This window comes from Xenopus laevis, chromosome 7S (genome assembly GCF_017654675.1).
Source record: "Xenopus laevis strain J_2021 chromosome 7S, Xenopus_laevis_v10.1, whole genome shotgun sequence".
NCBI lineage: Eukaryota > Metazoa > Chordata > Amphibia > Anura > Pipidae > Xenopus > Xenopus laevis.
The window spans coordinates 24657504-24683264 of NC_054384.1; the positions used below are offsets into that span (position 1 = coordinate 24657504).

Genomic DNA, 25761 nt, shown 5'->3' on the forward strand with positions numbered 1-25761 from the left:
CCCTTATATTTCCTAACATATGCCACATAAACTATACAATGGGATCATGTATAGGCCAATATAACAATTCTATTTTATTTTATTAAGGTTTCCCGGGCTTGTGTAGTGTAATGTATCGGCTGCAGCATATATGTCCATTCAACTTTTATTTATTCCAACAATAGTATTGTAACACAAATATTTTTTTATTTTACTGCATTGCCTTAGTTAAAACCTTTTATCGCCTTTGCATTCTTATAGGGTTATACAATAACATGAATGAGCTACAAGAGTTTCATGTTACATTCTGAAACCACACGTTCTATAATGTATCATAAAAACCTATTTGAATAATTAACTTGCAAACCTATGAATCATTTGCAGTAATTTCATTGATGGGTATTTTAGAGAGTATAAAATCAGTGGTATTAAAATAATTGCTCTTTGAACCTTTAGCTCCTCAAAAAGAAGCCGAGGCGACGGCTCGGGGCCAGAGGAGACATCAGGTGCCACCCGTTCTTTGAGCCCATCGACTGGGTGGTGCTGGAAGAAGAAGGAGCAGAGCCCCCTTTCCAGCCACGCAAAGTAAGTACATGATTTGTGACAGATGAATGTGAAAGCAGTGGGTTCATTTGTGGAAGTTATTTATTTAAATATTAAACACATTAGTCACCATATTTACACACACATGAATATCTATACACATATGGAGATGTCTCTCAGAAAGCATCATTATTGCACTTCCATGTCTAAAGGCTGGATAGTTTTATTGTAATCTTTATTGTATAATGATATGAAATACATGGCAAACTGAAACACAACCTGCTCTTTTTACAACTAAAACCATCTAACCACACTAAACACAACACAAATACTGTGACTATTCTCTTGCTCCTAATAGATATTTTGTATCATTTTAACAAAAATTATTTTTACCTTTCACACAGCCATCAGCAAAGCTCTTCAGGCCATATGATGGGAATCTGTCGTTCCTCGGGTCCCAGGAGAATGAAGCCACATCAAGGGAAAATAATATCGTTTCTGGCCTTTCATTCCTAAATTCCTCCTGGCTGGAGTAAGTATGTATGAAAGTGAGTAATATAACATGCTGTTTCATCAAGCATAAGTACATACAATCAGAGGACAGTGGGCATATCTATAGGCTTCAATATCAGCTCCACCTGCTGCACAAAGGCTGTACCATCATTATATTCTGCATTTCCTGGGCAACAACAACTCCACCTTCACCCTGAGATAAGATCCTTCAGAGCATGAGATTCCTTGGTAAAATCAGGTTTTGGAATCCTGAGTGGCAGTGGCTCATCTGGTAAGTATTAGGTGGGTATCTATATGTGTGTGAATGTGTGAGTGAACGTGAGATATGAAAGGATAAGGGTGTAACAGAAGGCAAACAGAGTCTAAGATCACAGCCTGTTTGTCTTCCTGCACATCATGTCTATAGACCCCAATACCCTGTTAGTTTTGTATATAGTTCTATAGTTCTCATAGTTGTGTAGAAATCAAGGGCAAGGGTTTTTTCCCAATCTGAAGTAAGATGGGGTTTTTTTTTACCTTGTCCTTTTAAGTTGTTGTTGTTAAACGAGCAAAGGGTGGGACGTCATAGACACGTGCAGTTAAAACCTCGTTTGTTGTCTTTGTTTGTCACGTTTGTCCTGTTGTGTGAGGCGTTACACCCGGCGTGCCGGTAACAAGGTTGAAGCCTTGACGTGGCGTTACTGCTCACATGTATAAACATGTGCTAATTCAACCAGTGGTGTGTGACTGTCATGTGTTGTTTCATTCATGTACAGACTCCCTCTTTTATAGTCACTGTTGCACTCACAAAATATCACTCTTGCATTCAGCCAAACTGTCTCTATGGCACATCAGCACACTCCCATGCACTCTCACTCTCACACTGATTCTTACAGTTCCTCTCTGCACTCAAGCTCTTAGTACATTGACACACACCCCTTTTACATTCACAGTCATTGTCACTTACTCATACTCATGGCCACACATCTTCACTCCTGTGCAAACACTCATTCATTGACACAACCTTTTCATGTCAGTGTATGGGAATGTCTGGGACTTAATAACAGGCCAATTTGTTACATACCTGGCAGTGATTATAATCTCCTCTTCAATGAGAAAACACACTGGCCTGCTCTACAATCCTAGAAAACTCTGTGTCACCATCTTGACTTCTCTCCTAGTGCCCTTGTAGCTGCCCTGGGCCATGTACCTGCAAATAAAGTAAAACTCAAATAATTTTCCTCTAGTAAGTACATTATAAAAGAGAAAACAATACATTGTAATATGGGTAGAACGGTTTGCTCTTACATAAGCACATCAATCTTGTATTTAAACCCTCTGCAATTCTGTATTCTGACCGTATTCTGACTGCCAACTGCCCAATGAATTAGTGATTAGCCAGATGCAACACCAGTTGGGCTCTTAGGGCTCATGCTGACAGTCAGCCACATGCACTATCTACACTTTGTTACTTTTCTTCCTTACCAGTTCACACGTATATTAAAAGATACATTTTATTTTTCATCCCCATGATCCTGACGACGGCTTTTTGTGACCCGAAACGCGTTGATACACCATGCATGAATAAAAACTTTTTGATATATGCTTGATGATCGTGACCGTGAGTGCTTTTGTGGACTGATATATATATATATTATATATATATATAATACACAAAAGCCATGAATATCCTGTAAATTATATCCTTATAAACGGTGAGTAGTGATGTCATCAGTTATAAACGGTGAGTAGTGATGTCATTTCTGTCACATGACTCACTAAAATTTGTGTATTATAATAAATAAAGTACCCCCAGTTGTAAAATATGAGGATATTAGAAGTTACCTCGGAGTTCCATGACCTGTATAAAAACACTCGGCCTTGTGTTTTTATATGGTCATGAAACTCCTCGGTAACTAATAATATCCTTATATTTTACAAGAGGGGGTACTTTATTCACTATATATATATACATACACACACACAAACATTAAATGCCAGGGTTTGGAGTACAAATAGTACAAGATGTCTGCCCCAAGGACCTCTAGGTTTAACTTGAGAATACAGTGAGCCAACTAAGAACGAACTTTTCAGGGAATTCTTTGAGATTTTAGACCATATTAGAAGTAAATTCAGCCATAAATATTTAGATGTTCCTATTCGCTATAAAAACAATATTTATAGCCATATTCTCTTTTAGGCTTCAAACCCTGTATTCTATATAGTGACTTTACTGTACCTGCACAGAGTATCAGCAGTCTTAAAACAGCAATGATCCAGCCCTTCAAGATTGTGCAAAGCAGCTCCCCAACCTGGATCTTGTTAGGCCATTGTTCCAAATGGGGAGAAATGCAATAGCAGAACATAAATACCTAAAGGAACAAGAGTGAACTAGAGAGTTGAAACTGGTGTTCTGTGCTAAATCTAAAAACTAAATATACTATAAACATACTATTTATCTTTTCTACATAACAGAGGTTTGCATTTTTTTTAATTTCCTTTATGTTTAACAGAAAAATATTTAGTGCGATGCAGGTAAAAACGAAGAAAAGGGGCATCTGCCACCTGTGGAAAGAAAGGAATGTTATAGACAAATTGCTCATACGTGGGATATTTCAGCAAAGCTCAAAAGCGAACTACAAAAGTAGTTTGGATTACATTCTTATGTTCAAAATGGTGTTGCTTTTCTTGCACCAGAATGTAATGTAAATGTTCAGCTTTTTTAAGTATATGTTTATAGGGTAATTAATGCTAAAATGTATGCAAGTATAATATAACATTCCTGATATAGTAAATCATTTAACCGTGTGCTGTGTTCTTGTTGCGGCCATCACTGAACCAAAACAAGCATACTTAAAATTAAATAGGAAAGAAACGCTAACAAGTCATTCTTATATTCCAACATCTGTCCCTAGGTTTCACCTTAACTTGAGTTAGGCCTTCCTAGACTTAAGGGGCATATTCTAAACCTTTATTTTGTCTTTGCCCAAATGATGCCAGTCCTGGTTAATATATGATCAGGTTTATTCAGACTGGAGAATCTTATCAGCTATGAACTGCAGTGAGTAAGGGATGGGGTCAGTGGTTCAATGGGTTTATATAAGTCCACTAACTGATCTTAATGAGCCCATTCAGTCTGGTCATTTAGTCACTAGATAAAAATTTCTAATTTTATATAGTAACTCACTAAAATGCCATTTCCCCTTATATGGGACCTACTCTATTTAATCTTAAAGAGGATGTTCACTTTTAAATTAACTTTTAGTATGATGTAGAGAGCGATATTCTGAGACAATTTGCTATTGGGTTTCATTTTTTATTATTTGTGGTTTTTGAGTTTTTAAGCTTTTTATTCAGCAGTTCTCCAGTTCAGCAATCTGGTTGCTAGGGCCCTAATTGCCCTAGCAACCATGCACTGATTTGAATAAGGGACTGGAATAGGAGAGGCCTGAATAGAAAGATGAGTAATATAAAGTAGCAATAACAATACATGTGAAGCCTTACAGAGCATTTGGTTTATAGATGGGGTCAGTGATCCCTATTTGAAAGTTGGAAACAATCCGAAGAACAAGCAAATAATTCCAAAACTATAAAATATAAATAATGAAGACCAGTTGTAAAGTTGCTAGGAAGTGGTTATTCTATGACATACTAAAAGTTACCGCAAAGGTGAATCACCCCTTTAAATACTGTACAGCTATTTTGAACCCACAAATGGAAATATCCTTGCCTTACCTGATCTCATCTTAAAGCGGTAGTTCACCTTAAACTTAACTTTAAGTAGTTATAAACAATAAATACAAAGTGACTTTACAACATATAAAAGTGTGGTTTAATTTATACATACGACTGTGAATGCCTCTGAAACTCCGCGTGCAGTTTCGATGAGAGACATTTGCAGTGAGGTCGAGCTTTTCTGATACTGAAACTATGAAGGAGATGATGTCCTGATCAGAAACATCCACAATTGCATGTAGAAACTAAAGTATTCATTACGGTAGTTTTTAAAGTAAGAACATCTGTTTCCAACAACCCTATAAACAAGTAACAAGTTGTTAAGATAACTACTTCATAGTATAATATATGAATAATATGGCACTTGCGTAAATTAATTTCTAGATAGAAATTTTATATTTTAACTCAATAAATGTTGGTGCCTGCTGGAGATATTTGCCCTCCTAGATACAGGTATGGGAGCTGTTATCCAGAAAGCTCATCTCCCATAGACGCGATTTTATCCAAATGTAAAAATGATAATAAGACAGTACCTTGTACTAGAGTCCTGCGAGCAATTTGTTAAACCAGAACCGTAACCGGACCCGCAACCCGCTACCCTACCCGCAAATACCTTATCCGCAACCAGATCCGCTGATCATTAAGAAACAGAAAGTGATTTCATTGTAAACTGGAAGTGACATCATTAGAAGTAGCCCTGATCAGAAAAAAATGAGTAAAACAGGAAGTGCTCAGAAAAAAATAAGTAAAACTCGATATTGAGAAGACCCGTGACCTGTCCCGCAAACCCGAAGAACCGCTGACCAGTGTCTATACCCGCACCCGAAACGTCTACCTGCAACCCGCAGGGTACTACAGGTTTTTGCGGGTAACCCGCGAGTACCTGACCCGCTGCAGGACTCTACCTTGTACTTGATCCCAACTAATATCTAATTCATCCTTATTGGAGCTAAAACCAGCCTATTGGATTTATTAAATGTTTAAATGATTTTCTAGTAGACTTAAGGTATGAAGATCCAAGTTATGGAAAGGTCCGTTATCTGGAAAACCCCAGGCCCCTAGCAATCTGGATTACAGGTCCCATACCTGTACTACAGGAATCCAGGTTTAGACTGAGATTCAAAATGTTCTCTGACATTTAAATAACAAGGCGGTCAAACCCCCCCCCCCCCCATAAATGATGAACATCTATGGCATCCAACAGCAGCTCATTTGGCTCCTTGAAAAGCATCTTGGAAGAGATTTAGGAAGAACAATTATTTGCCAATATTTCAGGAATCATGGCTGAAAGGCTAATAAAACAAATGACCAAATCCTGGACCACAAACATAGCCTTGAACTGAACTGATTGTTTCACACATGGCCCAATGAGGAGCCCATCAACAGTCCAATGCTATCTTCTCCCAACAGGGTTTTAAAACCTGCCCTGATTTTCATTCTCAGTCACACATTGGTCTGGCTGGTATGGGATCTGTTATTTGCAACCCCTTATCCAGAAGACTCTGAATTACAGGAAGGTGATCTTCTATAGACTCAATGTAATTAAAGTTGTAAATATGATTTCATTTTTCTCTGCATAATGAGACAGTACTTTGTACTTGAGCCTAACTAAGGTATCATTAAAACTTTTCTGGAGGTAAATACATTTTATTGGGCTTACATAATGTTTTGGCCCAAAATCCCTGAAATAGCAGCGGATAGCAGCACAGACACTAGGACCTTCCCCATTGACTAATACAGGACCCTGAGAGCTTTGAGATGCTGGGTTTTTGGATTCTGAGTTTTCATACCATCGGACTTTAAAAAATTCAGATTTTTCTTTTTTTTTAAGGTCCGAAAAAATCCAAATGTTTCGGATTTCGGAACTTAATAAATAACCCCCTTACTGTAGCTATAAAGAAAGTGTTGTCAGGTACAAATAGTAATAAATTAAACCTTTTACAAAACAGAAAGGGCTGCATACATTTTCACCCCTCAGTCCCCATCTTGTCATGTATATGAACTCCATCGTATGGTCCTTCCCCATAATTTCATTCACCATTGCATAGCACATCCAGCTGGCAAAAAAACACAGGTATACACCATATTATCTTGTACATAAACAAACTGAATATTGTTGACATTTATAAATATAACAGTTGATCAACATCTTGTAAAATTTTATAATGATTTTAAAATAATGAGTAGCAGTGGCATAAAGTTTACAAAAAAATTTATACACGTTTGTATCTTTTTTGTTTTCCCAAATTGTGTTTTTTAGCTCTAAAAATGTCAGATTTGCTTTAAACCACAAAATATTTATAATCTATTAAACAAGAATTCCACGAAAAATGCTAATACAAAGCGTTGCCATCTAAGAGCTGCTGAGATAGTGTACGAGTTTATGGGAGCTGTCCTTTTTCAGCTTGTAATTGCACAAAAATTCTTAAGAAAACAAGGATTTCGAGGATACAGATTCTGATTCTTTTGGGAGGGGTTCTTTTGTGCTTTTTATATTAGGATCTTTCAATAAATGACTTGACATTCATTGTTTTAGTGAAAATTTGTATTTTGCTGGTTTTAAAAACCTCTAAACCACACAAATGGGCCTCTAAGTGTTTCACACCAAAGCAAGTACAACAGGTCAATGACAGGACACAGAGAAAAGAAAATGTTTGGTGACCTGACACCTGTTAAGATTTTGTACTTAACTCTTTTTATTTGTGAATGTCAATTTCTATCCATGTCTTCTGTAATGCCAGAGTGGGCAGGGATTCATCAGAAGAGATTCTGGGACATGTTTATGGTTTGTAAGAGAAACTGTTGATATTTCCTGCCTACTGAGTTTATATTATGTTTATTTCAAAGGAACAGAATTCAAGTGCAACTCATCCCTTTAATTACAGTGGAAACCTTAAAGGGGTGGTTCACCTTTAAGTTAAGTATTTTTCTTAACAACCTTTCAATTGGCCTTCATGTTTTATTTTAAATAGTTTTTGAATGATGTGCCTCTTACTTCTGACTCTTTCCAGCTTTCAAATGGGGGTCACTGGTCCCATCTTCAAAATAAATGCCCTGTAAGGCTATTTATTGTAATTGCTGCTTTTTATTACTCATCTTTCTATTCAGGTCCTCTCCTATTCATATTCTAGTTTCATATTCAAATCAATGCATGGTTACTAGGGTAATTTGGACCCTAGAAACCAGATTTTTGAAATTGCAAACTGGAGAGCTGCTGAATTAAAAGCTAAATAACTCAAAACCCATCAATAACAAAAAATGAAAACCAATTGCAAATTTAAACCCCTTTAAAAGGAACAATAAGCAATAGTGTTTCATGTGGTGTATTATTTGTACTTAAAGTTAGGGAAAGCGACTATTGGAGGCAGGCTGTCCATGAATACAAGTTATGACACCAATGCATACAGCCTTTTGTAAAGCACACCAAGCATGTTGTATTAAAGGACAAGGAAAGGCTAAAATTAAGTAAGCTTTATCAGAAAGATCTATTTAAATACACCAGTAAACCCTCAAACGAATGCTGCTCTGAGTCCTCTATCAAAAGAAACACTGCATTTCTTTCCTTCTATTGTGTACACATGGGCTTCTGTATCAGACTTCATGTCTGAAAAGGCATTAACAGAATCAGCCATCACAACATCACCCGGCAGTGCATTCCACAACCTCCCTGTCCTCACTGTGAAGAACCCCCTACGTTGCTTCAAATGAAAGTTCTTTTCTTCTAGTCTAAAGGGGTGGCCTTTGGTACAGTGGTCCTCTTTATGGGTAAAAAGGTCCCCTGCTATTTCTCTATAATGTCCTCTAATGTACTTGTAAAGTGTAATCATGGCCCCTCTGCCTTTTTACCAGAGAAAACTACCCCAACCTTGACAGTCAATCCTCGTAATTTAAGTCTTCCATCCCTCTAACCAGTTTAGTTGCACTTAGTCTCTGCACTCTCTCCAGCTCATTTATATCCCTCTTAGGGCTATTCCACACGGGGAGATAGCGACGCATTTGCGGTCGCGGCGACAAAGCGCCGCGACAGTCGCCGCGTCCGGCGCAGGCGACAGTTTTGTATGGGCGCCTATGTAAAAACGCCTGTGCTAACCACACGAGGCGATGCGCTTTTCAACAGTCGCCTGAAAATGCCTCGCCAGGCTTTTTCAGGCGACTGTTGAAAAGCGCATCGCCTCGTGTGGTTAGCACAGGCGTTTTTACATAGGCGCCCATACAAAACTGTCGCCTGCGCCGGTCGCGGCGACTGTCGCCGCGACCGCAAACGCGTCGCTATCTCCCCGTGTGGACTAGCCCTTAAGGACTGGAGTCCAAAACTGAACTGCATACTCCAGATGAGGCCTCACCAGGGACCTATAAAGAGGCATAATTATGTTTTTATCCCTTGAGTTAATGCCCTTTTTATGCAAGACAGAACTTTATTTGCTTCAATGGCCACATAATGACACTGCCCAGAATAAGACAAAAACCCCAAGATCCTTCTCATTTAAGCTTACACTATTGTGGCTCATCTGTTGGCAATAAACGGCTTCAGTAGCTTTCCTTCTCCTTTAAAATGCCTAACATGGTACTTCTATTTGTAAAGGTGTGGCACAAAAAGATCACTTTAGCTCATGCAGCCTGCAAAAATAAGTAAGATATAAAGCTGACAACTTGCACATTAAAAGTCTCTTTTGGGCAAAACCTTATGTACGTTGTGGTTTAACATGTGACAACTCCATTGAAATCTTAAAAAATATGGAATTGAACCAAGAGAATTGAACCAAATGAATTGACATTTAAATTATACATAAAACCTACATCACTTTTCAGTGGCACATTCACTCATAACAATTTATGATTAAGGAAACTAATTTAGCTTCACTAAGAGATCTTACCTCATATGTGCTTGGAAGTTTTAGACTCAAAAACTTCTTAATTGTTCCAACAGTTACATGAGTTGAACAACGGATGAATTTCTTCATCAGAACCTAAAAATAATGTTGATAAAATATAATTATAAATATAAAAAGTACCAGTGATAGGATTGATTGTGTTTAAGTCCAAAAATATGAATTAAAGAGCATTCCTACATCCAGTATTGGCACACAAGAGCTTCCATACTGCCTACTCTTTAAGTCTTAAAGCTGGCCACAGCTTTACTACCCCATAGTTGCTAATGAAATAAACAAACAAGATTGAATTCCAGTCGGGGAGGCACATTTATCAAGAGTTGAATTTTTTGAAACTCCCATAAACTCAAAATTCGAAATATATTAAAGAAATATGATTTTTAAAACTCGGATGAAAAGAATCGACCCAAAACCTCGAATTGAATTTGAATCAAATTCTCTGAAAAATCAAATTTGAATAACTCCCTGGTCGAATTTGACAGTTTTGACCATAAAAAAAACTCGAAAATAAGAATTTCGAATTTTCAATTCGACCCTTGATAAATCTGCCCCTTAGAGCTTTGAATGTAAATAATTCAAAATCTATAAAATGAAGACTAATTACATTTTGTCTTAGAATTTTCCTGTCTCCACAATATTAAAAGTTAATTTTAACGGTGAACCACTCATTTACACACCAGGCCTCTGGAATTTATAGTATGTCAAAAAGGAACAAAGATTTTAGCCCTTTCATTCCTAAAATGTATCTTGTAAACTGTAGAGGTCTAGAGGTATTATTTTTCCTTTCATGGCTGTCTCAAGCAACCTGTTTACAGAATGGATACAGTAACAAGAGAAGCCGTATGGTCAAATTCTAAATTAGAAGGTAAAAAATCTATCACTATTAAAATGCAACAATATAAAACTATCTACTGGTATTTTTATTCAACTGATGATGAACTCAAGCGCTCTCGATAAACTACTATAAATATATAACAAAACAAATCAGATGTACGTATTGAAGTGCATAGAAAAGCTCATACCAGTTTACTGACTGTAACCAATCAGTAAAAACCAAGAGAGCTGCAAAGCAGGAAGTGGTTTTGTGAATATTATGTTAGATATCCAGTCACTTCAGCCTTTATTAGGGTTGTCACATGGCCATTATTTTACCGTCCTGGCAGGTAAAAATGATGCCAATGTTTTTAATAGGAAAAAATGTCAAGAATATAGGAAGGTCAGTATTTTTTTCCAGAAAAGGTGGCAAACCTAGCCTTTAAACGTTACATTTTTGGATGATTAACTATAGTGAAAGCATGTTTTATTTTGCACAGCCTATCTATTTACCAAGTTTTTATTTTTACACTGAACAATTCCTTTAATATGAGTGAATTTATAGTACTATAGTATTTCCCTTGTGCTTTACATAACTTTCAATAAGAATCCACTTTTACCGTCACAACGTTGTCTCCAGATTGGCCATTATTACGTAAGCAGTCAAGACAAATGGCAATTTGTGGATCACTTCTGTGATAGTCTCTCTTCATTATTTTCCTCTTCATCTTCTCTAGGTTGTTTCACATTCACAACTCCATCTGTAAGAATAATAAAACTGAAAAACGTCTATAAGTTATACAGGAACTGGATCTATTATCTGGAACCCTATGGGACCAGGGGGTTTCTGGATTAGGTATCTTTCTGTAATTGGATCACCATAACTTAACTTAGCTAAAACTTTTTTTAATAGCTCCAATAGTATTGCTTTGCCATCAATATGGATTCATGCTGTTTAGTTAAAATCTAATACAAGGTTCTGTCTCATTAGTACAAAACAAAATTATTTGCTTAAATAGGTGTAAGGGAGATGGCTTTGCCATAATTTTAAGCTTTCTGGTTAACACGTTTTGGAGGGAACTAGCACAAAGGTAGGTCTGAAGCATTTTGCCTTCCTTGTACTTGGTTATAATTTAGTGAGCATAAATCCTTACTGATTGCAAAATAATGTTATTGCTTTTTTCAATACTTAAATATTTTTTTGCAGCCTTAAAGCACAGCATTTTCACATTGTGCTTTAGTCAGAAATTACAGTTTGCAAACAAACAAAATGCCAACAACAAAAGTATAAATAACTACAATTCATTTTAATATCATAAAAAAGTTACCCGTTTTTCAATGCCACCTTTTAAATAAATCCATATCTTATATTGATATTTGCCATAAGACTCCTGACATATTTGCCATAAGACAAGGAAACAAAAGCAATGTGAACTATAGAGAACTGCCAAAATGTCAAAAACTAAACACTCTAATCCTAGGAAGATGACCAAAAGCTATTTATTTATCTTTTAAAGGGAAATTTTATCTATTGGGACACAATTTTTTTCCTTGAAAAACTCAAAGGGATTTTAAACAAAAGAAAAACATTTTAGAATACAGCCAAAGACTGTAAACACTTTTTAATATACTTCTATTACTAATCCTGTGCCATTTTAATGAGAATACAAGACGTTTTTACCATTCAACTGATCTGATCTCACAGAACTGATCCTGATCTACCATTGGCCACGGGCTGCCCTGGAGACAATCAGAGGCTTCCTATGTTCCAGACAGTACATCTTATATGCAAATATTCTGCCTTGCGTGCTGCTTTCTAGCTTTCTGGAACTTGGAGCTATTATTGCCATGAAGTTGTGCAGCCGTCTGTAAAGCAGGTTTAGATGGGGAAACAATGACAATTTTTGACTATATGTCCCCTTTAAATGTAACTGCAACAGAAAGTAGTATTTGTCTGTACCTTTCTGAATTTGCCTTTTAAAACCACATGACACAAATCAATTCTCCTTCTACCAAGATTACACCTTTCACCATTGCTTTTTTCACTAATAAGTAGCTTCTACTACATTGTTTCATAGTGAGAATGCCCCATTGTTTTTTTTCTATGTATCAATTTGTTAATATTTGTTTGTGGAACGTTCCAGATGCACTCTGGTGAAAAATATGTGCAAGTGTGGGATCTCTTATTTGTAAACCTGTTATCCAGAAAGCTCTGAATTACAGGGATAGTATCTCCTATAGAATCCATTTAAACAAATAATTATTATTTTTTAACCAAAACGATTTCCTTTTTCTACGTAATAATATAACAGTACTTTATACTTGTTTCAAACTAAGATTTCATTAATCCCTATTGGAAGCCACATAATCCTAGTGGGTTTAGTAAATATTTTTTTAGTAGACTTAAGCTGGCCATAGACACAAAGATCTCATTGTACGAATCGAGGATTCGTACAATTTTCGGAACGTGTGTGGAAAGTCCCGTCATTTTTCGTCCGTTGGAGATCAATCGTTTGGTCGATCGGTTAGGTTACAAAATTTCTGTCGGCTACGGGTAATATCTCTGCGTGTATTGCCGACCGTACGATTTTCAGAGGGAGACTGTCACTAACTTTGTCTATTGTATGATTGCTGTCAGGGGCAGAACATCGGCTGATCTGTTCTTTAACTCTTTACTTTATTTGATCGGAATGGTAAGACTTTGATCTGAATGGTTAGTGGCAGGTCGGGAGATGGGAAAGTCCGATCGTACATTTATTCGTACGCTCGGATCTTTGCGTCTGTGGCCAGCGGAGATACAAATCATGGAAAGATCCTTTATCTGGAAAGCCCCAGGTCCCTGTGCATTCTGGATAATTGGTCCCATACCTTTATATATACATTCACACATAAAAAACATATGTGTAGGGACAGAATAAATGCTGGAGGGACTTACATACTGTATGCTTATTAGCCATGTATGTAACAGTTATCTTCAATTTTATCTTTCAAACTTTTATTATCCCTCCTCTTCTGTGAATCTCCCCATTGCTCTTTTCTATTCGTTTCAAACTTCTTTGCCCCTTCAGCTTTTCCTCTCTCTTTCTCTCCTCTTTTTGTTTTTTCATCCCCGGACCCATTTTCCAACCTCTTCAATTTCAGTTATGAAATCCCATTTTCTCCCTTGATCGTCATCACTATCTTGATTTCCCTACTCCACCTCTGTTGTTCTGTCTGTACTAACAGTTCTCTTAAAGGAACAGTAACACTAAGAAGTATTAATTAGCATCAGGCTGACCCTGCTCGAGTGATTTACTTTGCTACCTTCATGAAATATTAATAGTTAAAAATATAATCACCATCTCCGTTTCCTTGAGGTTGTTTCCTCTTCCAAAATTCTAGTTCTCGATACTGTTCCCCTGTTTTAATAAAATATATACTTTCTATTATTGACAAAAGTGCATCACAATAAACAAAATGTAAATCTCATAAATACCCCGAAAAATAAACACATACCATCTCTCAGTCCTGGAACCAACTTGAATATCATTTCTTCTAAGGGGTTATTTAACCTTTTAATAAACAAAAATATAAGTATTAATTAGTGTGTGCATATTTTCTAAAACATCTATATCTTAACAATACCACCTCCTGTCCTGATGTAGTCAGTTTATGGGATATTCATAAACATGTGTAAAAATATGAAATGCAACAAAGACCAGCACTGTAATGACACGTTTCACTGTGTAAAAATCACATATATTTATAAAGCTGTTTAATTATTTGATGCAAATGTTTAGGGGAGAGTACAATTCTGCTGTAAATAGATGTTAGTTTGAAAAAAAAAAAGTGGCAAATAAATTTTCCCAGCTTTTTACATGTTCAGGGGGTTCAGAACTGATCTTTATGACTGGCTCTTTTTAGTGGATTACAGATATATACAGAGTTTATTTTTGGCAAACATGTCAACATTTTTGCATTACGGTAATGGCAGACAACATTTTTGCATTACGGCAATGGCAGACAACAAGTTTGGATTACAAATTACTTTTATCCCGGATAACAAACTATTGCACAAATGTATGCAGTATAAGGGTACTAGGGGAGTATGGCTGGTAAGCAATATATACATAAAAAACCTCTGAGAAACACTATAAACAACCCAAGTATGCTGTTTTGTGTAGAGGAGATCGATAGGGACATGAATACTATGTTAATTTCCTTGACACTGCAGGATTTTTTCTTAGCTGATTAGTCTGAACCCATCCAAGGACCAGCACTTCCCTTCGTGAAGTCCCTTTGTGATGTCACTTTAGAATTTTTTGTATCGTTAACACTATTTATAGCTTTTTTTGCACATTGGATGTTATCCTTGATAAAGGTCCTAACAAGGACCGAAATGTTGAACACTGATATGTGTATCTAAATAAAATTTGGAAAATTTTCACGAAGGGAAGTGCTGGTCCTGGAATGATTCATTCCTAAACTATATATATATATATATATATATATATATATATATATATATATATATGTGTGTGTGTGTGTGTGTGTGTGTAGAATTCCACAAAGAACCGCGTTCCAACTTGTTCTGATGAATAAAGTCACATTTTATTGTATTCAATTTACGTGTCCTTTGGACATTTGGACACGCAAATTGAATACAATAAAAAAACTTGTGTATTATAATAAATAAAGTACCCCCAGTTGCAAAATAATATATATATATATATATATATATATATATATATATATATATATATATATATATATATATATATATAACCAACAACAGGTCTTATAGAGAAAAATAAATAATTTATTAGTTACACATTAGTTGCCCCCCCAGGCCTTTCTAATGCTGGACCTGCCCCCCCCCAAACACACACCTTAGGCACAGGGGGAAGTTTGTCTTTGTTGGAAAGCAACAACCATTTTGCTACTGTCAGTACAGGAAGATGTAGTTTTACCTATATATTACCATTTAGTATTACCATTTAGTATGATATAATCAAATATATTTTGAGACAATTTGCAACTGGCCTCATTTTTTAATTTGTATGTTTTTTTTTTAAAATTTTTAGTATTTCAAGAGCTATTATCAGGCAGTAGTTTGAAATAGAGACTAGAATTTGAATAGGAGAGGGACTGGATAGAAAGATAAGTAATAAAATGTAACAAGAACAAGAACATTTTAGCCACATATTGCACAAACTTTTTTTTAGCTGCTTGCCCCACTTTACAGCTGGAAAGCGGCAGAAAAAGAAGGCAAATCATTCAAAAAGGCCAAATGAAAAGTAGAGAAGAATATGCTGGTCTATAACATGGTTAAAGTGAACCTAAAGGTGAAATACCCATTTAAAATTAGATTTTAGCATTAGGTAGACCTCAATAGACTAAGACAAATCACAATGTTTTTATGGTATTTGAAAATATTTAAATTTTGTCCTGCAACTCTCAGGCTGGTTATTGTGACTGCTATCTGGTTGCTAAGACGTATTTGCCGTAGCAACCAGTTACCTACAACTCATTATGGAAGATCAATAAAAGTGTCCCTCAGGTTAAGATAAGTCATGAAATATAACTATAAACAGAACCCTCACAGTTCACCCGATTCTTTGGTTACTGAGGCCAGAGACCCCAACAACAAGAAAGCATTTATTAGTCAGAGTCTTAATAGAAAAAGCATAGAGCTAAATAATGAAGAGCAACTGAAAGAAGGCAGCTTAGAGAGTCTAGCAATACATACTAAAAGTAAATGTAATGGGGATTGGTATTGGCAGCCCCTGTGTGAGAGGAGGCAAGGGTAAGTGTCACAGGGAGCAGGTTATGAAAGTACATTTACTGCGCATCACTTCCTGCCTGTCACTGGTAGCCCCGCCCCCTCCTAACTACACAAGCAAATGTGACTGGGGGTCAGGGCTGCAGCTTTCCGCTTGTTCTGCTCTGTCCCACATAATAACAGACATAATAACATAATAACAGACAGGCTGCTCTTCGGCAACTCACAGCATCCCCTAAAAACAGCAGCGACATGTTGGAAGTTTTAATTCGGGCGGCTTTGGGCGAACCTGATGCTGCCGGCTGGGGATTCCTGGGATAAGAAAATGAATCTCCCACCAACTTATCCCAAGCGACCCCCTCAGCTCTGCCCTTCACTCCCACAAGCTCGGAACTAATCTCCTGCCGACCGGCACCATGCCCCCTCTCTCTCCTCAGTGACTGTGGCAGCAATGGGGACGCGCTGATTGGCTCACGTCACGTGTCAAACCCACTGCACCTGTCGGCTACACGGCACGGGAGGTTTTGGTTCCTCACAGCTTCCCAGAGAGGAGGAGGATGGTGGATGGACACTGACGCTTCCAGGCAGTCACACGCACACGTGTCGCTATATTGCCGCACTCTCCTGTCACACACGGAAGAGGCTCAGTGGGTATTGCTGGGATCCCAATCCTCCTTCTCTCTGCATGCCCCCGCTGCCGCTCACTTACACCATTACACAATGCCCCGCCCCCACAACATCACATGTAACTACTTCTTGGTAAGAGGAAGCATTTGTCAGTGATCAGAGATGCGTCACACATCAACTACTTCATTTACTAGAGCGATATTGTTATAAGTAGTTGACAGATAAGCAATCACTGCACTACTCTGCTGCCTATGAGTCTTTATAACAGCACTGCCAGCCAACATCATCTTTACTATCAAGATGGATACCTGTGGCTGTGTGATAGTAGGGAGAGATGGTGGGATTAAAGTCTCTGGGAAGGGACTGTGACTGTGGGATAGCAGGTATAGTAGGGAGAGATGGTGCCTATAGTAACAGTGGGATAATAGTCTCTGGGAAGGGAGTGTGACTGTGGGATAGCAGGTATAGTAGGGAGAGATGGTGTCTATAGTAACAGTGGATAATAGTCTCTGGGAAGGGAGTGTGACTGTGGGATAGCAGGTATAGTAGGGAGAGATGGTGCCTATAGTAACAGTGGAATAATAGTCTCTGGGAAGGGAGTGTAACTGTGGGATAGCAGGTATAGTAATGAGAGATGGTGCCTATAGTAACAGTGGGATAATAGTCTCTGGGAAGGGAGTGTGACTGTGGGATAGCAGGTATAATAGGGAGAGATGGTGTCTATAGTAACAGTGGGATTATAGTCTCTGGGAAGGGACTGTGACTGTGGGATAGCAGGTATAGTAGGGAGAGATGGTGCCTATAGTAACAGTGGGATAATAGTCTCTGGGAAGGGGGTGTGACTGTGGGATAGCAGGTATAGTAGGGAGAGATGGTGCCTATAGTAACAGTGGGATAATAGTCTCTGGGAAGGGAGTGTGACTGTGGGATAGCAGGTATAGTAGGGAGAGATGGTGCCTATAGTAACAGTGGGATAATAGTCTCTGGGAAGGGAGTGTGACTGTGGGATAGCAGGTATAGTAGGGAGAGATGGTGTCTATAGTAACAGTGGGATAATAGTCTCTGGGAAGGGGGTGTGACTGTGGGATAGCAGGTATAGTAGGGAGAGATGGTGCCTATAGTAACAGTGGGATAATAGTCTCTGGGAAGGGAGTGTGACTGTGGGATAGCAGGTATAGTAGGGAGAGATGGTGCCTATAGTAACAGTGGGATAATAGTCTCTGGGAAGGGACTTTGGCTGGGTGGGATAATAGGGAGAGATAGTGTCTATAGTTGCAGTGGGAAAGGACTGTGGCTGTGGGATAGCAGTTAGCAGGCCATACTGGTAATATGCCAGAAGGGCTGCTGAAAGTTGTCATATACAGTGACTATTTGTGGGGCTGTTTGGGCTTCGGTGTACCTGAAATGGCAGGGCCTATTTTGAATCTCACTGCAGACCTGTCAGTTATAGTGGAGAGAGACAATTTCACGTTTCCTCTGTATCAAGTAAAAGAAAGTGGTATCACGGTTGTCCACATATTTACTTTATCAGGATATTTTTCTGCAGCCTTTATTGCCCAGGGGCTGTGGTAACTTGATGTACTAATTCTATTTTTAGTGGCATGTGAATTGAGTATTGGCACGGAAATCCCCCCTTCACTAGATCTGTCTAAAGGAAATGTGACATAGCAACACAGCAGTACTTTCAAATGTCTACATTGCACTTATTTGTTTTGTTAGTGTTAAATGGACTCTTATATAAAGACTGAATTGTTCTCTTTTCGATTAAGCTTTTTTTAATTGTGCTTTTAACAAAAATACGTATATTTGTTACTGTATGTAGAATTTCTTAGGGGGCACAGATTCTATTTAATTTAATTGAAACAAAGGATTCACTATTAAAGGAGAAGGAAACCTAGTCGGCGCAAAAACCCTCCCCCCCGTGTGTTGCCCACCCTCCCTCCTCCCCCCTGGCCTACCCATCCCGCTGTTCAAATGCCGCAAACTTGTTACCCTTCTGCGCAGTTCCAGTCTACGGAGTTCACCGACGGCATTTTCTTCCAAGCGTTTTGGCGCATGCGCAGTAGGAGCATTTCGCCGGTACGATCTACTGCGCATGCACCAAAAGTCACGGAAAACTTCGTGACTTTTGGCACATGCCCAGTAGATCCGTACCGGCGAAATGCTCCTACTGCGCATTGCGCCAAAATGCCGTTCAAAGCAGGAAGAAGATCGCGTGGAAGAAGATGGTGCCTGTGAACTCCGTGGACTGGACCTGCGCAGAAGGGTAAGTAACACGTTAGGGGCATTTGCCCAGCGGGACGGGTAGGCCAAGGGGGAGGAGGAAGGGTGGGCAACACACGGGAGGGGGGAGGGTTTTTGCGCCGACTGGGTTTCCTTCTCCTTTAAAGGGGGACAAATACCCTCCCATATAACAATGTAAAATTCCTCTACTAAGCACCTTTCAATTTACGACTTATTTAATAGAATGTGCAACAGCACAGTGCACTCCTTTTGCACATTCTTGTATTTTAAAAACTGAAAATAAAAGATAGAAAAAACAAATTTATGCATAAGTTCTCAGAAGAGCACCCTCTGATACATATACCACCAGGAGTGAATTTAGGAAGCAAATATTCAAACAAGGTCAGGACAGTCAAGTTCTTCCATTCACATATCAGCAAACCATTTCCGTATGGACCTCACATAGGGGCAAATACACTAACCGGCGAAAATTCGCCAGCGCTGGCTTCGTGCACAATGCAACACTTCGCCAGGCAAAAATTTGCCTCGACAACGCCAATTCACAAAGATCCGAAGTTGCGCACAGGGTACCGAACGCTGGTGAAATTACGCCAGCGAAATTACTCTCAGCAGTTCGAAGTTACGCTAGCGTTGGCTAATTTGCATACGGCGTGCAGTTAAAGTACAATGACAGTATATGCTGCAGCAAATGCATTACACTACACAAGGCCAGGGAACCTTAATAAAATTACAGTATATAAAGTTGTTATATTGCCCTACACATGTGCCCACAGTATAGTTTAGATGCCATATGTTAGCAAATGTAGGGGAGAAGGAGGGTACCCCAAAAAAAAATGTACGATCTTTTTCAGTCTATCACCCTTTAAATAGGAGAAAACGCCAGCGTTTTTTGGGACTTAGAAACATTTTCAATTTTTTTTGAGGAACTCCTATCTACTCTATTGCTCTTTGCCTGGTCTGAGGTGGCGAAGGCAAGTCTGGCGATAGAGGTAACGGTCAGTAAAATCAAAAACGTAGTGAATTTGCATAGTAACGCTCTTTCGCCAGACCGTAAATTCACCTGGCGTTAGAGTGCGAAGTTGCGCCAGAGTCTATCTCCTTGGCGAAATTATGCCAGCTACCATTGGCAATTGTGCTGAAATGACGTCACGCTGGCGAGTTTATGCAAATTTATGCCAGCATTAGCCACTTCGCCCTTTAGTAAATTTCCCCCTATTATGGTGTTAAAAAGGGATGCCCAAAACAATGTTGACGTATAATTGTTGGGATTGTCATATGATGTAGTTACCCCTCGCTGGCAATCATGGCTGTGGCATAAAGAGACACTTTCAATAATTAGATTAAGAATAATTAGGGTGTGCACAAACGTTTGGCCATGTACATAGAATCAACATTGTACTTTTAGACATGATCCCATTTTGGTCATTATAAGGGGATTATCATAACATGAACATTAATTATACATTTTATCCCATGGAAAGAAGAAACATAAACTAAATATAAGCTAAAAATTTGAAATTAAAATTCCTTAAAATTATCAGAATCATTTGGCTGAGCTGCTGGACTGAAATCAAACTCAAATTTAAACATCAATTTTGAGAGAACAGTAAAAAATTAAAGATGGAAAGCAATTGAAAAAAGTATTTCTTTCTAAATAACCCCTAAATGTTTCCCTCACCAACATTTACTGATTTCCCTGCATTTGCAGCCAAGATGTCAGTATTCAGTAGATGACAAGGATAATAGGATTTTTTGATACTCACCGTTAAATCCTTTTCTCTGTAGTCGATAGGGGGACACAGGGAACAGCTGGGGTTAAGCTCCACCCTCTGGAGGCAGGACACTTGAATAATTGATTAAAGGGGCGTGACCTAGGGTCTGGCTTAACCCGGTGCTACGCCAACCTAATCAGTTTGTACCAAAGAGACTGCTAAACATAAAAAAAAAACTTAACTAGCAGAACGGTAACTCAGGGAGTATTCCCTCATGGACCAACATGGTCAACATCTCGCCGCGGGGCGGGAAGCCCTGTGTCCCCCTATCGACTACAGAGAAAAGGATTTAACGGTGAGTATCAAAAAATCCTATTTTCTCTGTCGTCTCAGGGGGACACAGGGAACAGCTGGGGACTTAACAAAGCAGCCCCGAGAACAGCAGGGTGGGAGCGGAAGAGATTGTTACACATTATTGTACCACAGAATGTAACACCTTACGGCCAAATGAGGCCTCAGAGGAAGAAAAGGTGTCAAGTCTGTAGAACTTTGTAAATGTGTGTACAGAGGACCAGGTGGCTGCTCTGCAGATCTGATCCAGGGATGCCGAGTTGCGCCATGCACAGGAAGCTCCCATAGCTCTTGTGGAATGAGCACGTACTCCTTCAGGTGGAGATCTTCCTTTAGAGATATAAGCTAGATGGATGAGTTCCTTGAGCCAGCGTGCAATAGAAGTCTTAGAGGCTGCCATGCCTCTTCGAGATCCCGTTGGGATCACAAACAACCTTTGGGAACGTCGAAACGTCTTCGATTTCTCTATATACCAGCAGAGTGCTCTGACTACATCTAGACTATGAAGTCGTCTTTCTTTAGTGTTAGTCGGATCCGGGCAAAGGGAAGGTACAACAATTTCCTGATTGATGTGGAATGAAGACACTACCTTGGGTAGGAATGATGGAACAGTGCGTAGAACTGCCTTATCTTTGTGGAAAACTAGGTAAGCAGGATCACAGGAGAGAGCACTGAGTTCGGATACTCTTCTTGCTGACGAAATCGCCACTAGGAATACTACCTTCCAGGTAAGCAGCTTGTCAGAGATAGTACCCATGGGTTCGAAGGGAGGATCCAGTAAGGCTGCAAGAACAAGATTGAGATCCCAACCTGGGATCGGAGGGCGAAACGGTGGTGCTACATGGGCAACACCCTGCAGGAAGGTATGGACAGTATCTTCTAGAGCTAGTCGAGAATGGAAGAGAGCTGATAGTGCCGATACTTGTACCTTCAGTGAGCTGAGCTTGAGGCCCAGCTGAAAACCTTGTTGTAGAAAGGACAAGATTCTTGGTATGTTGTACTCAAGAAAGGAGAACCCTGCCTCTTGGCACCAAGTCCAGTAGCTGCGCCATACCCTATGGTAGGCTTTGGATGAGGAAGGTTTGCGAGATCTTAACATTGTGGCAATGACCTCTTCAGATATGCCTCTTCTTCGCCAATTGTCTGCTTCAATAGCCAGGCCGTCAAAGCGAAGAGGCCCGGATTGTGATGTACTATGGGTCCCTGGTAAAGGAGATCGTCCCTGGATGGTAGGCGAACTGGTTGAGACACCGACATCTCTTGAAGATCGGAGAACCATGTTCTTCTGGGCCAATAGGGAGCTATTACAATGACCTTGATGTGCGATCGTCGGATCTTTTTGAGGACCCTGGGCAACATGGGTAGAGGAGGGAAGACGTAGGCTAGGTCGAAGTGCCAACTTTGGGTCATGGCATCCACTCCTGCTGCTAACGGATCCCGGGCGCGGGCGAAGAATGACTGTACTTTGCGGTTGGTTCTGGAGGCCATCAGGTCTATCTGGGGAAGGCCCCACTGACTGACCAGTTGGGAGAACACCTCTGGATGAAGCTCCCATTCTCCTGGATCTAGCTGGTTCCGGCTGAGGAAATCCGCTTTCGTGTTGTTCACCCCTGGAATGTGGATGGCCGACAGCCTTACTGAGTTTAGTTCTGCCCAGCTTAGTATCTGTTGGGCCTCCGCTAGAGCTGCCTTGCTGCGGGTTCCTCCTTGTCTGTTTATGTAGGCGACTGTGGTGGAGTTGTCGCTCTGAACTCTCACTGATCCTGTCTGCAATTGATGCGTCCAGTGCTGGAGTGACAGTCGGACTGCCCGAAGTTCTAGGATATTTATTGGAAGAAGTCTTTCGGGAGCGGACCATAGTCCCTGTACGGATAGGTTGTCCCATGTCGCCCCCCAGCCTAGAAGACTGGCGTCTGTAGTTATCACTGTCCATTCCGGAGTTGCCCAGGATTGGCCCCTTGACAGATTGTCTTGTTGTAGCCACCATAGAAGGGAATCCCTTGTCGACTGCAGTAGAGTGATCTTTTGAGAGAGCTGACCTCCCTTCCAGCGGGACAGTATGTTGGCTTGGAGAGGTCGTAGATGTATCTGGGCGAATGGAACCGCCTCCATGGATGAAACCATCGATCCCAATACTTTCATGGCTAGATGAACTGTGGGAAACTGGAGGGAAGCTAGATGGTTGATTTGATCTCTCAACTTCTTCTGTTTGTCCAGTGGTAGAGTAACCCGCTGGGAAAGGGTGTTGAACTCCAACCCCAGAAATGTCATCTGGTAGCTGGGAATGAGATTGGATTTGTCCCAGTTTATGGTCCAGCCGAAGCCCTGGAGAAGTAGAATCGCCCTCTTGAGATCTGATTTGCCCTGCTCCCTTGTCCTGGACTTCAAGAGCAGGTCGTCCAGATAGGGAGTCACTGATATCCCCTGAAGGTGTAAAGAGGCTGCAGTCACCGCCATTAATTTGGTGAAGACCCTGGGGGCGGAGGAGAGGCCAAATGGGAGAGCCACAAACTGATAATGGCGATTCTTGAAGGCAAACCTCAGGAAGCGATGATGAGATGGCCAGATAGGGACGTGGAGGTAGGCGTCCTTGATATCTAGGGACATCATCAGTTGCTCCGGTTCCATTCCTCAGATTACAGACCGTAACGTTTCCATTTTGAAGCGTACAGACCGTATGTGTTTGTTGAGGTACTTCAGGTCGAGTACTGGTCTGAAGGAACCGTCTCTTTTGGGAACCAGGAATAGATTGGAGTAAAACCCAGGGAATTTCTCCTGCGGGGGTACCGGAACAATTACTCCGTTGTGTTCCATTTTGGAAATACAGTCTAGAAAAGCTTGAGCCTTGGTCGGAGCGGTTGGAAGCCTGGACATCAGGAATTTGTTGGGGGGGGAAGAAGAGAAGTCCAGATGATATCCCTCCGAAACAATCTCGTTGACCCAATTGTCTGAAGAATGTCTTGTCCACACCTCCCGGAATTGAAGCAACCTGCCCCCAATCGGTTGCCGTGACCCCGGAGGGAGTGAGCCGTCAAGCTGAAGTGGACTTGTCTGCTGGGGGCTTGTTATGGAACTTGTTCGGTTTCCATGCTGGACGTCCCTTATCGCCGGTCTTTGCTCGAAAATTGGAACGGTGTGGTGAATTGCTACGTCTGGTGTAACGACCACTTTGGCCACGAAAAAATTTGCCCCGCCTATAGGATGAAGGTGTTTTGGATTTAGATTGAGGGAGAAAAGAGCTCTTTCCTCCAGTGGCTTGAGAGATTATCTTTTCTAATTCCTCTCCAAAAAGTTTCTGACCCTTGAAAGGTAGAGAAGTAAGGGACTTTTTGGAACTAATATCTGCCGTCCAACTTTTAAGCCAAAGAGTTCTGCGGGCTGCTACTGATAGAGCTGATGTGCGAGCCGTAATTTGGGCAGCGTCCAGGGTAGCATCGCACATATATGCAGAGGCTTCAGCTATCGCTTGTGCCGTAGAAAGAAGTTCAGTTCTGGGAACTCCCTCTTGAATGTCCTTGACGAGAGACTCAGCCCATGTCTGTATGGCCCTAGAAACCCAGGTGGAAGCCAGGACAGGGCGTAGGGTAGATCCGGCAGATGAGTATACTGATCTCAAGAAACCCTCTAGCCGTCTATCGGTAGGGTCCTTGAATGCCGCCGCATCTGTGACTGGAAGAGCTGTGGTCCTTGAGAGCCTTGATACTGGTGCGTCGACCATAGGTGGCATTGACCACTTGTCCACCCATTCCTTGGGAAAGGGATAGGATTTAGAGAATTTTCGGGAAGCCTGAAACTTTCGTTCGGGAGCATTCCATTCGTCATTTACTATGGCAATGAGTTGATCGTGAGCCGGAAAAACCGTAGAGGATTTTTGTTGTCTTTTGAATAAACTTGCCTCTTGAGATTGGCGATCAGGTGAAGGAGAAATTTTTAGTACCTCTAGAACACCCTTGATGATGTTGTCAACGTCATGCTGAGGTTCACGGGGTCTAGACGCTTCGTCTTCCTCCTCTTCCCCAGAAGACACGTCAGAAAGGGGAAGTTCACCTTCCGACTGAGATGAATCTGCTTCTGCTGAGGAGCCGTCTGAAGGAGGGAAAAGGGAAGATTCCCCTTTGGACGAGTCTGCCCTTTTGCGTTTGCCGCTGGATTTCTGGCCTAACTTGGCTAGAGCCTTACCCAAGTTGTCTGCAATGGCGGGTAAACTTTGAAGGGAGGCCAATGACTGTGATAGCTGAATAGCCCAAGGAGGAGCCGCTGGATCTGCGGAAGTGCTTGCGCCCCCCTCTAAAGTGATGTCTTCTATATTAGAATTATCTGGTGGTCGTTATAGCCCAAGGGCTAGGAAGAGACCCCGGTATGAATCCAACGAAGGAGGTCCCCTGTTGATACAGGTAGCCCTGCTCTTGGGAGACCCCTTGTCTAATGAATTCTTCTGTAGAGAGTTTCTTGCACGTCCTACCTCCTAGCAGGACACTTAAAAACTGATTAGGTTGGCGTAGCACCGGGTTAAGCCAGACCCTAGGTCACGCCCCTTTAATCAATTATTCAAGTGTCCTGCCTCCAGAGGGTGGAGCTTAACCCCAGCTGTTCCCTGTGTCCCCCTGAGACGACA

General features: G+C 40.4%; 1 protein-coding gene, 1 long non-coding RNA gene and 1 pseudogene across 2 annotated transcripts in view; all 3 read right to left on the bottom strand.

The window, feature by feature from the left end:
• The window catches only part of LOC121396234, a 45926-nt pseudogene extending 31925 nt beyond the window's left edge, over positions 1–14001 (bottom strand).
• The window catches only part of hectd2.S (HECT domain containing E3 ubiquitin protein ligase 2 S homeolog), a 196683-nt gene that overhangs the window by 133184 nt on the left and 37738 nt on the right, over positions 1–25761 (bottom strand). The gene's annotated exons all lie outside the window — the stretch shown is intronic.
• On the bottom strand, positions 124–3851 carry LOC121396236. Its single transcript, XR_005962896.1, has 3 exons — positions 3254–3851; positions 2099–2224; positions 124–1049 (listed from the first exon to the last, which is right to left on the bottom strand). It is a non-coding gene; the product is annotated as an uncharacterized LOC121396236 (long non-coding RNA).